The following is a 7783-nucleotide window of genomic DNA, read 5'->3' as shown; positions in this document are numbered from 1 at the left end:
GAGATGATTTTGTTTGGGTCGGTTTATGATTGAATCTATCATCTTGGCTGCTGATGCTAGATGAGATCACGTTTCCAGAGCTGCAGGAAACGGTAAGACCAAAGAAGAGATTTATGGAAGTAGAGAAAGAGGACTTACATGGTGAAGTGAGATTGTGTGAGAGGAGACGATGCTATTTTGTCTTTGGTTCTGAAAAGTCTAATTTTCAAGTAAATAAGGCTCATGTATTACACTGAAAGCACATATGGACAAGCGTGGAGGTTTGAGTCTCTGTCAGTCCTCTGCGTTGTTTTCTGTCCGTCATTTGGCCCGTCTCCTCAGATTTTATGGATGTGTAACAAAGGAGCTGTTCACGACAGTGAAAAAGTGACTTGACTTTTTCTTGATTGAAAAAGCCGATATACTTACCGTATTTCCAGGATTATACATCGCACCTTTTTACATAGTTGTGGCCAGGGGAGCGACTTATACTCCGGAGCGGCTTGCATGTGATATTATTCGTTATTTTTACATCGACAACCGCATTTCTCAAGACAGTGCTCTAGGCTCTAAGCGGCGCAGAAGAAGAATCTGCACTTCCTCTTCCTCTGGAGTTTGTGGAGTTGTTTAGAAGTGACACAGAGGAAGAAGAATTCAATGGATTTAGTGATTTGGGGTAAAATTGATGCTTTGGTAAACTTGTTAGCATGTTCTTTATGCTATAGTTATCTGAATAACTGTTAATATGTTACGTTAACATACCAGACACTTACCGTTTGTTGTCTGTGCGTCATGTAGCTGAAGGTGTTAGCGTTAGCATACGTACACCTATTCACCATGTTCTCTAATCTAATTATTTTAGATTACATTTCAATAATAAATTTGCCCAAAAATGCAACTTGTACTAAAAAAATTTCCCCAAAAATGTGACTTATATGTTTTTTTCTTCTTTCTTGTGCATTTTTTGGCTGGTGCGACTTATACTCCAGAAAATTCTATATACACTGGAGCGCACTGATCTCATTTATGAGCCTGCAGTGTCTTGCACAAGGACACAATACTTCCACAACCACCCTTTTCATAATGAATAAAGTGTTTTGCCTACAGCTAAATTCCTGTAAAGTGGCTTTTGTCCTTTATGCGCCCGGCCGTCCCTTTTAACTGTCACAATATCCTCCTTGCTCCTTTCAGACAAGCGTTTGAAAATGATTTCATAATTTCGCTGTAGTGAGACGACAGAAGCTCGTTTTGTCCGTCCAAAGTGTGAATGGGCGCTAAATTGCTCCACAAAAAGGCCAGTTTTATCATAGCAGCGGCTTTCTGAGACCGCCGCTGATATGCTAATACCCAGCAGAAGGGAATGGTGTTTTTCATGCTTCTACTTCAAGGCTTAATCGGGAAAAACAAAACTAAAGCGGCAGTCAAATTCAAATGCATGCAGATTACTATAAATAAGCACCATTTTCAATCTGATAGGGGCGAGCTTTAATTGAGCTTCTTTGAGTATTGCTGATATATCGGCTTACCAATTGCTTTTGACGAAATCTGCTAATTGAAGGTATACGACCATGACCAGAATAAAACGTGTGGAGTCGGATAATCTTTGAACCGGCAAATCTGATGGCGTGGTCAAAGAAGTGTGGCCAGCTTTGTACATGAAGGTTTCTCCATTGTGAGAGTAAAATTGAGATAACTGTGTTAAATCGGGAAATTTAATCAAATGTTTTTCAAATCTGTAGACATCTGACACTATTTGATACATGGTTGGCACAATTCCTGTAGTTCTTGTTCTCAAAATAGCTGAATTTATGATAGTTTTGTCATTATGTGCGCAGTATTATTACAAAAAACGGCACGGCATCCACACCACGACATATCGGCAACACATTGTAACATTGACCGTCTCCAAGGAGCAATGGCGAGGGCAATGGAGGCACTGTGCTGCTCAGTAATTGCCTTGCCTGTTCACATCCCCATTTCTGAGGGTCAGGGGTCATGGACGTCCAAACCAACCACAAACTCGGTTGCCTTGCCAATGCCGTGCACTCCCTCAGAGATGTTTTGGATGTTGTAGCTGCATTGTTGCCTTTGTCTCCCTCTCGTTCTCTTTCCATCTATATATCCTTCGGAAAAATGGGTGCAGAGATGTTGATGTGATGTGGAAAAATACACAATACTGTAATTTTGGCTTGTTTGTGGTGTTTTTTTTAATTACAGTTGATGTTATTTTTTGCTCTGTCTGGGGCTGCGTGTGTCGTATTGAAATTGAGTGCAAAGGATCCAGATAATTTTTTTGACAGGGACATTGCACGATAAATAAACTGCTCATTTTCATGTTTGAAAAGTCAATCCCTTGTTAAAAAAAAAAAAGGAATCCGTCCCTAAACAGAAACGGTGGTTTTGGATTCAACCTTCCAGCCCTGTATAATGGAATATTGGTCCAGACTCTCGAACATATTCCAGAAATATGTGGCACACTGGTCAAGTTCAGTGTTTCTCCTGCTTTTGTCAGACAAGAATTTTAAATCCATCCAGATGTTAGAAAGCCAACATTAGAAGCTATTTCTCACAAAATGTGATGCTTTTGTAGGACAAGAATAGTCATTATTGACATAAAGTAGTGTTTAAAGGCATGGATAGGGGTTGAACCCTACCACGTGGCCACCACGCCTATAAAATGTGCTTATCTTGGGAAATAACAACCTCTTTAAATCATAATTCCAGTCTCAAGGACATAATCAAGTCCATATTCAAGAGTCTGGAAGGATTTGGTGTCTTCACTTTTGAGAAGCCAAAGAAGCACTGAACTTTTCCTCTGCAGCAAACATCTATTTGCATTATCAGTATTTGAATGTACAACAATAATTAAAGGCATGGATGGGAGTTGAACCCATGATTTTTGGTTTACGAGACCAATGCCTTACTACTTGGCCACCACGCCTGCGAAGAGTGCTCAATTTGGGAAATAAAAAAATAAATCATGTTTCAGCCGCACTACAGGAGAAGGTTTTTAAAGTCCATTTTTAAGAGTTTTGAAGGGTTTAGAGTCCTTGTTTTTGAGAAAGAAATACTGAAGTTTTCCACTGTGGCAAACTACTACTGTCGTGATACATTTTTGAATGTACTATAACATTTAAAGACATGGATGGGAACCTGTGACCTTTGATTTAGTTTAAAAATCTTTCTTACAGACACAGGAGAAACACTGAACTTCACCACATATTTCTGGGGACATAGATATAATATTTCTTTAACCACAATGTAACATTTAAAGGCATGGATGGGGATTGAACCCATGATTTTATTTTCTAGACCAATGCCTTACCACTTGGCCACCAAGCCTATAAAATGTGCTTATCTTGGGAAATGACAAGGTCTTCAAATCATGATTCCAGCCTCGCTAAAGGAAAGATTGTTCAAATCTGTTTTCCTCTGCAGCAAACTTCTACTGGCATAATCAGTCTTTGAATGTACAAGAAGAATTAAAAGCATGGATGGGAGTTGAACCCATGATCTTTGGTTCACAAGACCAACGCCTTACTACTTGGCCACCACACGTACAACAAGTGCTCAATTTGGTCAATTAAAAAAATCATGTTTTAGCCACAACACAGGACACATTTTTAAAGTCCATGTTTAAGAGTCTTAAAGGGTTTAGAGTCCTTGTTTTTGAGAAAGAAATTCTGAAGTTTTCCTCTGTGGCAAACTACTACTGTCGTGATCAATCTTTGAATGTACTATAACGTTTAAAGACATGGATCGGAACCCGTGACCTTTGATTTAGTTTAGAAATCTTTCTTACAGACACAGGAGAAACACTGAACTTCACCACATCTTTCTGGGGACGGAGATATTATATTTATTCGACCATAATATAACATTTAAAGGCATGGATGGGGATTAAACCCATGATCTTTGGTTTACAACATCAACATCTTACCACTTGACGACGTCACCAAAAACAGTTTATAATTTCTTTATTTGTCGCCACAGCGGCCTTTAAATGGTTTGGTTAAAAAAACAAAATGCCAATCACCACCTCCTGTATCACTCCTGCACACAGCAAGTGACTGTCATGTCTCAGAACATTAAAAAAAACAGCATTAAACTCAGAAAACATTGCAAATCTACAGTTTAGTGGAATTTGCTTTCGGTGCAGCGAGAACATGCTCACAACTGTCATCATAAACAAATCAGAGAGGATGGAACTGTTTCTGAATGAATTTGTCTAGCTGCAAAAAAATGTCTCTTTTGAAAGGTCAAACGTGCCCAAAATATAAAGAAAACCAACAAAACGCTGAAACCCACGAATACTTTTAGAACTGTATTGGTATTTTGAAGCATGAATGTGTCAGCGGCTGTCGTCTGTACGGCCCCTGAGCTTTAGTTGCATAAAAGGTCAAAAGTACCAGATGTGCATAGCTGCTAACCCCAGACCCTCTCACTTTGCATGTGCAGGTGGAGAGGGCCGCACAGTGAGATCTGGTCATGAAACTTTTATGGACAGTGTGTGGTGGTCTGCAGGGTTATACATATTTAAACAGCAGAGAACACCCAGAAAACACCTCCCCGGAGCCGCATGCATATTCTGGCTGTCACACCTGTCCCCTTCTAGCGTCCTAACTCCTGTTTCCTATCTCCTACATGCTTCTCTCCCCTGGTTCCTCCAGTCTCCTCTTCTCATGTATATATTCTCTCCTATACCTCTTACCGCACTTGAAAAACTGAAATATCTCTCTTTTAAAGTAGTTTGACTGTATTATCTATGTCTTTTCAGGTCTTGAATTTAGGGCTGTCCCTTCTCTCCTTGTCTCATTAATTAATCAAATACTGTCATCATTAGATCTATACAGCACCTTTCATGACACATGGCACTTCATTCATTCAAAATTTGGTGGTGGTAAGTCACAGCTGCCCTGGGGCAGACTCATGAAACACTCATATGAGACAATGTGGGGGAAGTGTCCTACCTAAGGACACGATGACAGTTTGACAGGTGTGGCTCCTGGTGGTCTCCCATCTAAATACTGACCAGGCCCTGCCCTGCTTAGATCTGACCAGATTAGGCACTGACAAGCAGGTATGGGCACAATACAAATATCCAACCTCTCTCCTTGTCTCCTCTCTCCCTTGTCTCCTCTCTCTTGTCTCCTCTCTCCTTGTTGCTTTTCCTCTTGTCCCCTCTGTCCTTGCCTCCTCTCTCCTTGTCACCTTACTCCTGCCTCCATTTCCTTTTGTCTGGTGCCTCCTTGTCTCCTCTCTCCTTGTCTCCTCTCTCCTTGCCTCCTTTCTCCTTGTCACCTTGATCCTGTCTCCTTTTCCTTTGGTCTGGTGCCTCCTTGTCTCCTCTCTCCTTGCCTCCTCTCTCCTTGTCACCTCGCTCCTGTCTCCTTTTCCTTTGGTCTGGTGCCTCCTTGTCTCTTCTCTCCTTGTCTCCTCTCTCCTTGTCACCTCGCTCCTGTCTCCTTTTCCTTTGGTCTGGTGCCTCCTTGTCTCCTCTCTCCTTGTCTCCTCTCCCCTTGCCTCCTTTCTCCTTGTCACCTCGATCCTGTCTCCTTTTCCTTTGGTCTGGAGCCTCCTTGTCTCCTCTCTCCTTGCCTCCTCTCTCCTTGTCACCTCGCTCCTGTCTCCTTTTCCTTTGATCTGGTGCCTCCTTGTCTCTTCTCTTCTCACTTCTCTTTCCTCTTTTATTTAGTCTGTCACTGCTCTGTACCTCTGACTCATATTCTCACACCTGAGACTGCAGCTGTCTGTGCAAACTTACCCTGTGAAATTCTACATTTATTAGCTTCCAGTACAACAAAACCACAACAATAATTTAGCTGATGTGTTTGTGTGTGCGTATGCATGCGTGTGTGTGTGTGTGTGTGTGTGTGTGTGTTTTAATATATTAGAATAACAATGATGGACTAATTCACTGTAATATTCCTACAGTAATGTTCTTTCCTAACTATGTTCTGTGTCCTACAAAAGTGTACGATCAAAACAAGAGCTACTTGATGCCTTTTGCCTATTTCCAGGCTGATTATGTGTATTTTAACGACAAGTAGATGTCGAGTTACTGTGATGATTGTATGATTATTCTGCTGATATTAAAACATGCACAACAAGCATGGAACAGCTACGCAGAGCATTCATTGTCATTTCTACACATTTGGACCACTTTATTATCTTCCTAATCTCTGTGTTTACTATCAGCCCTTTAACATCCTAACCAAACCTAGCTTTCACTCCCTCCTCACTGAGTACGTGATTAGCATCCGAATTCCCTAGGCGTCTACCTCTCCAGGGATTAAAACTCCATTATAAACGACCAAAAGGTTGATTCTTAAACCACTGTTTCTGGTTTAAAAACCTGGCAACACTTTAAGACAAAACTGGTTCACCCTAAGAACAAGATGCCGACACAAAAGCAGAGTAATGTAGTTTACTCTATCCAATGCAGTGAAGAAATTGTAAAGAGCGGTTCATAGGAGAGACTAAACAACAACACAAGAGGCTTTATCAGCACAGAAGACACTCTAATTCAGGACCACAAAGCGCTGTGCATCTGAATCTTAAAGCCACAAACCACTCTATTGAAGACAGTGGGGTGAAGATTTTAAGCAGGGAGAAAAGATGGTTGAAAGAGGAGTTAAAAAGTCAATCCCTTGTTAAAAAAAAAGAAATCCGTCCCTAAACAGAAACGGTGGTTTAAGACTCAACCTTCCAGCCCTTTATAATGGAATATTGGTCCAGACGCTCGACGAACATTATTCCAGAAATATGTGGCACATTGGTCAAGTTCAGTGTTTCTCCTGCTTTTGTCAGACAAGAATTTTAAACCCATCCAGATGTTAGAAAGCCAACATTAGAGTAGGACAAGAATAGTTATTAGTAACATAAAATAGTATTTAAAGGCATGGATGAGGGTGGAACCAATGATCTTTGGTTTACAATACCTAAGCCTTACCACTTGGCCACCACGCCTGCAAAGAGTGATAATTTTTGGGAAATAGAAAAATAAATCATGTTTCAGCCTCACTACAGGACATAGTTTTAAAGGACACGTTTAAGAGTCTTGAAGGGTTTAGAGTCCTTGTTTTTGAGAAAGAAATACTGAAGTTTCTCACTAATCCTGACTTGTTTCTTGCTTTCGTAGGACTAGAAGATAGAGTTGTATATACAGGCATGGATGGGGGTTGAACCCATGATCTTTGGTTTACGAGACCAACGCCTTACCACTTGGCCACCACGCCTATAAAATGTATCTTGATCCGAGCCTCAATAAAGGACAGATTGTTAATGTCCATGTTTTCCTCTGCGGCAAACTTCCACTTGAATAATCAATATTTTATTGTACAATAAGAATTAAAGGAGTGGATGGGAGTTGAACCCATGATCTTTGGTTTACGAGACCAACGCCTTACTACTTGGCCATCACGCTTAAAAAGAGTGTTCAATTTGGGAAATAGAAAAGTAAATCATGTTTCAGCCTCACTACAGGACACATTTTCAAAGGACATGTTTAAGAGTCTTGAAAGGTTTAGAGTCCTTGCTTTTGAAAAATAAATACTGAAGTTTTCCTCTGTGGCAAACTACTACTGTCGTGATACATTTTTGATTGTACTATAACATTTAAAGACATGGATTGGAACCCGTGACCTTTGATTTAGTTTAAAAACCTTTCTTACAGACACAGGAGAATCACTGAACTTCACCACATATTTCTGGGGACGGAGATATTATCCGTCTTTGATCATAATATAACATTTAAAGGTATGAATGGGGATTAAACCTATGATCTTTGGATTACAACACCAAC

The 7783-nt window shown here is 40.5% G+C and overlaps 1 protein-coding gene and 2 non-coding genes across 3 annotated transcripts in view; 1 reads left to right on the top strand and 2 right to left on the bottom strand.

Moving 5' to 3' along the window:
• LOC140359961 (inactive dipeptidyl peptidase 10-like) overlaps positions 1–7783 on the top strand; it is a 310263-nt gene that overhangs the window by 132791 nt on the left and 169689 nt on the right. The gene's annotated exons all lie outside the window — the stretch shown is intronic.
• trnat-cgu (transfer RNA threonine (anticodon CGU)) lies at positions 2849–2920 on the bottom strand. The gene has a single exon. It is a non-coding gene; the product is annotated as a tRNA-Thr (tRNA).
• On the bottom strand, positions 7146–7217 carry trnat-cgu (transfer RNA threonine (anticodon CGU)). The gene has a single exon. It is a non-coding gene; the product is annotated as a tRNA-Thr (tRNA).

The sequence above is a fragment of the Eucyclogobius newberryi genome, unplaced genomic scaffold, assembly GCF_026437365.1.
Source record: "Eucyclogobius newberryi isolate DKJ021-1_F unplaced genomic scaffold, fEucNew1.0.hap1 SCAF_14, whole genome shotgun sequence".
NCBI lineage: Eukaryota > Metazoa > Chordata > Actinopteri > Gobiiformes > Gobiidae > Eucyclogobius > Eucyclogobius newberryi.
Note: the sequence above shows the minus strand (reverse complement) of the source record. Positions and strands in the feature narration are given on the sequence as shown.